An 11044-nucleotide genomic window follows, 5' to 3' on the forward strand; every position below is an offset into this window, starting at 1 on the left:
ATTGTGTGATGTCTTACTTAGTTTTGGATTTTGAATGTTTATTGTATAATGTCTTATGTAGTTTTGGATTTTGAATGTTTATTGTGTGATGTCTTACTTAGTTTTGGATTTTGAATGTTTATTGTGTAATGTCTTACTTAGTTTTGGATTTTGAATGTTTATTGTGTGATGTCTCACTTAGTTTTGGATTTTGAATGTTTATTGTGTAATGTCTCACTTAGTTTTGGATTTTGAATGTTTATTGTGTGATGTCTTACTTAGTTTTGGATTTTGAATGTTTATTGTGTGATGTCTTACTTAGTTTTGGATTTTGAATGTTTATTGTGTGATGTCTCACTTAGTTTTGGATTTTGAATGTTTATTGTGTGATGTCTTACTTAGTTTTGGATTTTGAATGTTTATTGTGTGATGTCTTACTTAGTTTTGGATTTTGAATGTTTATTGTGTGATGTCTTACTTAGTTTTGGATTTTGAATGTTTATTGTGTGATGTCTCACTTAGTTTTGGATTTTCAATGTTTATTGTGTAATGTCTTACTTAGTTTTGGATATTGAATGTTTACTGAAGAACAATATTGTGTACTCATAATTATGCACCGTAATACTTATCACAGAAAACAATCAAGTGTTCTTTAAATAAACTGATGTCAAACATTATTTTCTTTGGTGTTTTTCTGTTGTTCTTTCAGTTATATTACTTCAGTGCACATCAAGTTTGATGTGGTTGCTTCCAAAGTCCAACGTACTGTATATTTAATATTTAATGCTCCAATCAGGTTCATGTTATTTATGCATTTTATGATGAAGCAGATCTTGGGATAGAGGATGCTGTGTCAATACGACTGAGGTTTTTAGAAGTTAGAGATGTTAAAAAGTAACTTACTATCTGGTTTTAGGTGTTTAACCTTATATCTCAATCGGTAGAACATTCACTAGATATGCAACAGGCCTTGGGTTTAAATCCAAGGTGAATAAATATATATATAATAAAAACAAATTACCACAATTTCATTCCTCATCTGTTAGAACTTTTAATGGTTTTGAAATAAGTTTTTCATTATCAGTTGATGTAAGAGTTTTTTGTTTTGTTTTTTCCATCCCCAAAATGGTTCCACCTACTTGAATGTTTTGGAGGTTTTTCCCATACTATCATTTCCAGAAATATGGCCTCTATTCCTTATCTTTGGTATGAATGTACTTTGTTATTGTATTCTCTAGGAACTTCTTGTTTGGATAACTTTTGAAACAGATGTGGACTTCAATCCAGGTAAGAAAAAAGACTTATGTTAGAAACATTAAGAGATGCACAAATGACAAAATAGAAAGTGTTTTCAAGCTTGACATCTCAAAGTAAAATGTGATTACAATCTGTAGCTTTGAATTCCATCACTGAATACAGTTTTCAGCTGTTGTAGCATTTTAATATGACAGTCAATTACTGAAGAAATAAAAGGAGCGAGTTGGCACAGTTGACTGCCTAATGGTACATTCCTCGTTAGAATTACTAAATCCATTGTCACTGTGTGTCAATAATGTGAAGGAATGATTGCTTAGATTAACTGGTTAACACTACTTTAGAGTGTCATAAACGTTACAAGTTAATTAAGGCACAATTAGAAAAATGGACTGTATTGTTTAAACCAGTTGTCGAACTTGCATATGATGGTGCACGAAACATGAGCCAAGCACAAAAATAGCCGTCAGACACTATGAAAGATGAGACTTCCAATTCAATCTTAACTTTATAATAATGTTCTCAGCCTAGCTTTAACCAAAATGTTAGTGTCGCCACAACTGCTGTAAGGATTGCTTGAAAGGATAGCAGTTTTCGCTTCAAATTCTTACAAATGTGTAAGACATGTATAAGAAAAGAGTGAACTAATCAGATGCTGTTGGTAGTGAGAATCGACATTGGTTACAGAATATGGGAAAACGAAATGATAAGGGTGGATCTGCTACCTCTTTTTCTGAAAGAAAAACATTTGAAATAACCATAAAAACTCTCATTGTGGTAAAAATAGCACGAAGTAAAGAAAGAATCAAATTTGTTTATCAACAATTTAATGAAATGTTAAATTATTATTACAGGTTTTGTCTTCGTGAAACTTTGCACTAAACTTTAGCACTATAGTTGACTACTTCCAAGCATGGAAGCTGTTGTCAAATTTGAAAATTACTTACTAAAACCTCAGAATGAGTTTGAAAAGGGAAGCCAAAGCAGTAATATCTATATGTATATTACACGTCCGATATATAATATATCAGCCACTAAATTTCAGCGATCAGAGCCCTAAAATTAGCGGTAGCAGTAAAAGAAACAAAATGTTCGTAAAAGTATTTTTCTTGTGTTGTGAAACCGTAACTAAGAAATATAATTCAGGGATACAACGATGGTTTCATACGTAATGCTATATAGTGGTAGTTGTCAGTTATCTATATCATTTTGGAATATACATATGATTCTCTAGTGGTGACGTAAGACAATCGAATTGTACTTGTGCAATAACATCCTGAATGTGATCCAACCAGTTCTCTGTAGAACAAAACACGTTGAATCTTCTGATAGAAATGATCTAACAAAACACTTCAGTTCTACGAGTAAACTTAGTTTCTTTGATTAGTTAACAACGTCATGCGTCTTTGTTCTTTCACAGTATCGGTCAGCTGTAACATACAGACATTGTCAATTTGACCAGCAAAGGATTTTACAGTCACCGATCCTTTCAAGACGAATGGTATATGTTACTGAAGTATCTCCTTGGGAAGAATAGACATTACTTAAAATAAATGACAAAGCAACCTCAGTGACTTTCTGGACCATGTGATTTAGACAAAAATGCTTAGAAATTAAATAACCGAAAACAAACTTAAAGCAGGTAGAAAACATGATATGTTGAATATCACGCATGTAACGTTTTGGCCAGGCGGGTTAAGGCGTTCCACTCGTAATTTGAGGTTCACGGGTTCGAATCCCCGTTCCACCAAACATGCTCGCCCTTTCATCCGTGGGGCATTATATTTCGACTGTCAATCCCACTATTCGTTGGTAAAAAGAGTTGGCGGATGGTGGTGATGACGAGCTGCCTTCCCTCTAATCTTACACTGCTAAATTAGGGACGGCTAGCACATATAGCCCTCGAGTAGTTTTACGCGAAATTCAAAAACAAACATGTAACGTTTTACAATTTAATTACATCACAGTTCTGTTTTGTGTTTAAAAGTTGTTAATTTCACTTAATTTCAAAATATTTATGTTATTTGTACAGTAAGAAATTAAATGCTGATTTGTTCACTGTACGTAGTTAACTTGTATATTGACAGATGTCGCAATAATATAGAAACGCTTTTGGTTACGTTTTCAATAGCTTGCTGTTATCTGTATTTTTTATTTTTAGAAATTAGAAAGCTTGAGTGCACTTCTGTCAGGCCCGGCATGGCCAAGCGCGTAAGGCGTGCGACTCGTAATCCGAGGGTCGCGGGTTCGCGCCCGCGTCGCGCTAAACATGCTCGCCCTCTTAGCCGTGGGGGCGTATAATGTGACGGTCAATCCCACTTTTCGTTGGTAAAAGAGTAGCCCAAGAGTTGGCGGTGGGTGGTGATGACTAGCTGCCTTCCCTCTAGTCTTACACTGCTAAATTAGGGACGGCTAGCACAGATAGCCCTCGAGTAGCTTTGTGCGAAATTCCAAAAAAACAAAACAAACAAACAAACAAGCACTTCTGTCACTAGTAGTGATGTGAAACGATATTATAAATTTTATTATTATATAAATAATCTTTTTTTATCGTACAATAGAGAAAAAATCGTGATAGTTGTTTGTGATTTAGAATTTAGTAATGATAGGTTTCGATTTTACATTTCGAAGTGACAGATGGAGCTCACAACCTCTTCTTTTTGGTTTAAATACAATCGTATGAATTTAATTGAAAAATCAGGCCCGGCATAGCCAGGTGGGTTAAGGCGTTCGACTCGTAATTTGAGTGGCGCGGGTTCGAATCCTCATCGCACCCAACATACTCGCCCTTTTAGCCGTGGGGGCGTTATAATGTGATGGTCAATCCCACTGTTCGTTGGCAAAAAGAGTAGCCCAAGAGTTGGCGGTGGGTGGTGATGACTAGTTGCCTTCCCTCTTGTCTTACACTGCAAAATTAGGGACGGCTAGTGCAGATAGCCCTCGTGTAGCTTTGCGTGAAATTAAAAAAAAAAAAAATTGAAAAGTTCACTTAGTAGTCTTAGCAAGAGATAGTCAGAGACAAAATTTTAATGATGAAAACAAGAAACTTGTCAAGAAAGGAGGAGATTTAAGTCTAAATCGTACTTTCTGCACTGATGCAAGTTTTGGTTTTTCTTTTATTTGGCCAATAAAGCCAAATGTGACAAGCATACCATTGTTTGATTGCTTGTAGTTAAGTACAAAGCTACACAATGGGCTATCTGTAATCTGCCCACCACGAGCATAGAGAAACTCGGTTTCTATCATTTAAGCCAGTAGACATACTGCTGTACCCCTGTGAAAATAAGTGTTATAGTGCATTTGAAACACGTAAGCATATTAGGGGTTCAAAACCGATTTGTTTCAGTATCTACAGGAAACATTATTTTGAAATTGTTTTCCCATATACTCACTGAGCCATTAGATGGCTTGAATTCAGAATTGTTGAAGCTGAATGTTTCTTTGTAATTAACACAAAGCTGGCTGTCTGTGTTCTGCCCACCGTAGGTATCAAAACCAGAATTATAGCGTTGTTAGTTCGTTAACATGCTGCTGTGCCACTGGTGAACATTTGGTCATTAAACAGTATAGTGATAGATATTTCTATGTTTTATTAATAAAATTATATTTTTAACCCCCAATAAAAGCTATATGGATAAGAAAGATATCAAAATGTGACAGGCAAAACTTATGTAATGGATTTATTGAAGTGGTTACAAACAACATCAAGAATCTCAACAGTAAGTCATTGTTTAAATCCAACCCTATGAATGGTTTGTGTTCTAACTTGGTCAAGCATTATGCGTATGAACATAAATATTACACGGAAACATCCGTTGGGATTCAGTAAATATCGCTCATTGTGTAGCTTTGCGCTTAACACACTAGGTAAATCAGTGGTTTTTATTGTAGACCCAGAAAACCTCCGTAAATCAATAACCACAATTGATTGTGATAATGTATACGGTGGTTAATTTAAAACTTTTACTGTGAAGAACTGAACCAAATGAAAGGAGCGAGAAATGGATATTTCGACATTGACAACTGACATTTGTAACAGAGATATGACCTCGATCAAATGTTTTGGTTTCATAGACCGTTTACGAGAGAACGTTACAGGAAGTCTCAGTGACTTCAAACAAATTACACGAAAATTCAGTTACTGTAAATACATCCACAGTTCAGTCTGTTTTACCCTTTCTTGCATTCAGTAAAAGTAAAATTTACTTCCTTTACTCAAGAAAGTGGATAATAACTGACTTCACCTCGACAGTTGTGGCTGCCATGAACCGGTTTCTGTAACTATGATTTGTGTGTCAATAGTAATTTATTGGAAACGGTCTGAAACTTAATAAGACCTCGAATATGGGTGAAGGAAAGACGTAATACCGGGAACGTGACCATTAGCTGGTTTTGTGTCGTTGCTATAACAGCGTTTGTCACGAAACTTCGAATAGAAGTGAGGGAACTTAACAAGTTTAATAAAGCTTACGTAATCTGACTAAGCTATTCAAAAGATTGTGATTATAATAAGTTAACTATTTAATAGTGCTATGGTTAAACGTATCATGTAATTTTCACATCGGAGTGACACAATGATTGGCTGCATAATATTTCTATTAGCTATATTTTTAACCTTTCAATTTAAATGTTAGCTAAAGGACAGGTAATGTTTAAACGGATCTATGATGCATAGTATTCTACATGATGCTAGAATAATATATAGTAAATTTGAAGGACGTTTACAAGTAAGAGATGAAATGTAAATACAAGTGAACTAATCAGTAAGTTAGCAGTGAAACATTAGGTCGTTTTGTACAGTTCTAGTAATTCAGTGAAGTATTTTATGTTAGTGAAGGATTTTGACAAGTTAATTTGTCGACTGACTGTGAAAATGTACCAGAAAGTTTATTTTATACGTTAGTTGTAGTGACATTAGCAAATTATTTTCAGTAGAATATACAGTAAAACCTGTCTAAGGCGGAATCGCACGGGACCGAGTAAAATTTCCGACTGAAGCAGATTTTCCGGCTTAGACAGTGAATATGCATTTCCTTAATTATATGGCCAGGTGGGTTAAGGCGTTCGACTCGTAATCTAAGGGTCGCGGGTTCGAATCCTTGTCGCTCCAAACATGCTTGCCCTTTCAGCCGTGGGGGCGTTATAATGTGATGGTCAATCCCACTATTCCTTGGTAAAGACTAACCCAAAAGTTGGCGGTGGGCGGTGATGACTAGCTATCTTACTTATAATTTTACACTGCTCAATTAGCGACGGCTAGCACAGATAGCCCTCGTGTAGCTTTGCGCGAAATTCAAAACAAACCAAACTACTATCTTTTCCATTTTGTTCATCTTCTGAATCTCTCACACTGTTATCATCTTGCGATTCTATTATAGATTTTAAATCAATTACATCAGTTTCTGTTAAAACATTCTTCTCAAGAAGAAAGTGCCAGAAAATTATAATTTGGACATCACAGCCAAGACGTTGGGGAATTAACAGTTGTTATTAAGATAAAAAGACGGGGGTGCATATCATGGTCTAACCAGGTCAGAGGAATAATAAAACACTAGCTAGATACCAGATAGGTTTGTCTTTGAATTTGTCTCAAAGTTACAAATGACTATCTGCTCTAGTTGTCCCTAATTTAGCAGTATAAGACTAGAAGGAAGGCAGCTAATCATCACCACCCACCGCTAACTCTTGGGCTTCTCTTTTACCAACTAGAAGTGGAATTGACCGTTTCATTATGACGCACCCATGGTTGAAAGGGCGAACATGTTTGACGTGAATGGGATTCGAACTCGCGAACCTCACTTTTGGAGTCCAGCACCCTAACCTAACCAGGCTTGGCGAAAAGATAGGAAATTATTGGGCTTATTACTAAATTGGAAAGCTTAACAAAAGCTCCTGGGCCAGGTAACATGTCTCCAAGGGTTTTAAATTAAGTCAAGGATTTGATATGTGAGCCACTTGCCACAACGTTTTTATAATTCCTTAAATATTGGATAAGTACCAAGAGATTGGAAATTATTTAACGTCACTCCAACCATCAAGAAAGGTTGTACCAGTAATTACAGGCCTATTAGTCTTACCACAATTGTGAAAAAAAAAATTTTGAATGTCTAATTAAAGATGTTTTGCAAAGCCATTTAACAAAGTTTAGAAATTTATTGGATTGTCAACATGGTTTCACTGAGGGAAAATCTTGCCTTACAAATATTTTTATATGCTTTGAAAATGTTACTGCATGTGTAGATGAGGTAAGAGTGTATATTTAATGTATCTGGATTTCAGAAAGTATTTGACAAAGTGACACATACGTTTGTGAGGAAACTTATGTCTATAGGTGTGAGGAATAAATTAACTAATTGGGTAGAAGGGTGGCTTGATGGAAGAAAAGCAGAGGGTTGTTATAAATAGAGTTCAGTCAAACTGGATTAATGTTGCAAGTTGTGTACCTCAGGGCTCATTCTTAGGATCATAACTCTTTTCTTGGTTTGAATTAATAACAGATGCTCAATAAATTAATGTTCGGATCATATTAAGGTATTGGGTGTTGTTGGCTTTGAAGAGGGTGGATTTAGTTATTTGTTTAAATAAATATTTGATGGTTTTTAATTATGATAAATGCAAGATACTGCATATGGCTTATTATCATAACTTGAATTATAAGTATAACTTGGATGGGAATAACGTTAATACTGGCATAGGATAAAGGATCTAGGTGTAATGATTAATCAGTCTCTAAGCCATCTGAAAAGTGTGCTGTTGTTAATGATAGGGCAAATAGGATTATACGTTTTACCTATAAAAATGTTGAATACAAGTCTAAATTTCATTGTACAGTTATGGAGTACTGTTTTCACTCTTAAGCTCCTTGTCTTTAGAAATACATTAAATTGTTGGAAAAGTTTTAGTAAAGAGTTACTAAAATGGCACCTGGGATTGTGCCATTTTGTTGTCAGAAGAGGAGAGATTTAGATCCTTAAAATTGTATTTTTTTTAAAAAGAAGAGTCAGAGGAGATCTGATAGAAGTTTTTAAGATTGTAAAAGGAACTGATACTGTTGATGTACCAACATTTTTCATACTTCACAGTGAGAATTATAGAACTAGGGGACACAAATATAGATTTAGGTAAGGTAGAAGCCGTCTTCAGATAAGATAATTTTATTTTTCAAATAGGGTGGTTGGGCTGTGGGTGGGTGGCCTTTGGATCTTGTAGAGGCACTAAAGTTGAGTGCGTTTAAAAGAAAACTTGATAAATGTTAAGAACTGGTATTAATTCTTTTAAATATACTTAATAGTTTTAGTTTGGCTTAGAAAACTGGACAACCAAGAGGGTCCAACAGGTTCGTTTTTGTCCCTAAACGTTATGTTATCACCAACAAATTTACACGTAGTGTTTGGGGCATAGTGGAATTGAATTCTTCAGTGTCTTGAGGAACTGGTAGTTGAAACAGTTCCTGTGTATTTGAAGAATGAACACATTGGACAAGATCTTTCTCTGAGAAAAGTTAAAACGACTTGTTAGAAATCCAAAGATTAATATGATGTTAATGCTGATAAAACTGAATTCTATCAAGATGATATGATATAACGAAATGGTTCTTGTCGCAGATGACTCACTCCAAACTTAAAGGGTTGCATGCTGTACAGAAAAGAATAAACAATGTGGTTTACAGGGTCCAAAAGGATATGTAATCTAAGACAAAAGTCATCCACAGTGATTGCCTTTAGAAGTACGTCAATGGCAAACAGGGTATCTATAGAAAAGAGGAGTGTTTGTTAAGACCACACTAAAAGAATCATTAAGGATAAACCTGCCAGTATATTCATTCAGTTACCTACCTAGGAAGAATTACTCCAGCAACGGAACAACAAAACAGCCAGTGATAACAAAGGACAATATATTATCTCATTCCTATGTCATGGGCCTTAGAAAAGCAAGGCACCATAAAGACTTGGTAAATGGACAATTTATAGTAATGTCATATGTTATGTTTTAAGATTGTTCAAGATGGGGCGGTGTTTTAAGCTATATTTTCATTATTTCAATTTAGTTGTTCGCTAGATGGCGCATTTCGTTAGAGTAGGCCTAAAATACCCAGAATATCCTAGGCGACGTCATAAAAGCTAAAAACTTCAACGAACATCTTTAAATGAGACATAAATACAAGTAGGCCAGGCTGTTAGTAAGCTAGTAATGAAACAGTGAAGAAATGATAGTTTCTTTTATTGCCAGTCATTCAGTGATATATTTTGACGAGTGTTATATTTAGACCATAGGTTACAACAGTGTACAAGTGGGTGCAATTTGGAGAAACGTTAAGAAAGAAAGTTTGGTTTGTTTGTAATTTCGCACAAAGCTACACGAGGTCTACCTGCGCTAACTATCCCTAATTTAGCGATGTGAGATTAAAGGGAAAGCAGTTAGTCATTACCATCCACCGCCAACTCTTGGGCTACTCTTTCACAGACGAATAGTGGGTTTGACCGTCACATTATAACGCACCCACGGCTGAAAGAGCGAGCATGTTTAGTGTGACGGGAATTCGAACCCGCGACCCTAGGATTACGGGTCTAGTGTTTAACCACCTGGCCATGTCGGGTCCAAGGAAGAAAGAAACCATTCTGTAGTTCTTACGCAACTGAAGGTTGTCTTTTCTTACCAAATAACTTCAAAGAACCCTCTCAACGAAAGAAGTTCACATAACAAGTTCAAAACCTTGTATTTTTACCTTGTAATCCTGCTTTAAACATTCTTAGAATTTTGGCCGTTAAAAAGTTACGTGTGCTAGAATTTTACTCTTGGTTTTCTGTTACCTTTGTTTTTATGTAAGTAAAACTACACGTTTTAAAAATTTGAATAAAACGAGTTGACTGTTTTTATTTATAATATTATATCGATCCCAATTTTATAAAAATAATCAAAATTCTCACTTTCGTTTGATAATAGTGAAATGGCTCAGCGATATAAAAATACCTTATTGTTCTATTATTGACAAAAGCACCATTTAAAAAAACTACTACTGGATACACAGATGAAAAAATCAACAACCTCGTGCTCCAAACAATTTTGACCATATTAAGAGAATCAAAATTTGCAAAAATCCAAGATGGCCACCATGAATGTTTTTAAAATTTACTTCATGTCATATTTTCTTACGAAGTACGATACAAGTTGATATAATTCATCGTTTTGTACATTTTCAATGTTGAGAAATTCATTACTATCATTATTTTTAGGATAAAATGCATAAAAATATTTTTACCATAATTAACTTTAAAAAATACCAGAACTGGATACATCATATTAGTTCAATTGTTCAAAAAGCATAATATTTCCTATAGTATGTGTGTGGATAAACCACACAACACAGTACGTAAAATGGCCATCTGATATGAAAAAGTAATATTTTGCACTTTCTTGGAATAATAGTTTGTTAAACGTCATATCTCTATGGATGCCAAATGCCCACATGTTTCCCTAAATATATTGAACTTTCCTGTCTACTAATCTTTGTTCTCGAGCACTTGTTTAACTCAGGCTGCTTGCTGCCATGCTGAATCGGTTCCCTTATCAAGTAGGTTTAAAGTTTCCACTTCAGGTTTTTTTAATTAAAAGTAATAACTAATTAAAATTAGCAATTAAAGCTTTTATAGTGAAATAGTTAAATATAAATAACAATTATTTACAAACGTTTTATTTTATTATTATTGTCTCATTACAGATAATGACCACATAACATCCCGAACCTTGATTGGTCTTGCTGTGTTTTGTGTTAGAACAAAACAAGTACATCACGTTTATCGTATCCTCATCA

The sequence above is a fragment of the Tachypleus tridentatus genome, chromosome 9 (assembly GCF_004210375.1).
Source record: "Tachypleus tridentatus isolate NWPU-2018 chromosome 9, ASM421037v1, whole genome shotgun sequence".
Classification (NCBI taxonomy): domain Eukaryota; kingdom Metazoa; phylum Arthropoda; class Merostomata; order Xiphosura; family Limulidae; genus Tachypleus; species Tachypleus tridentatus.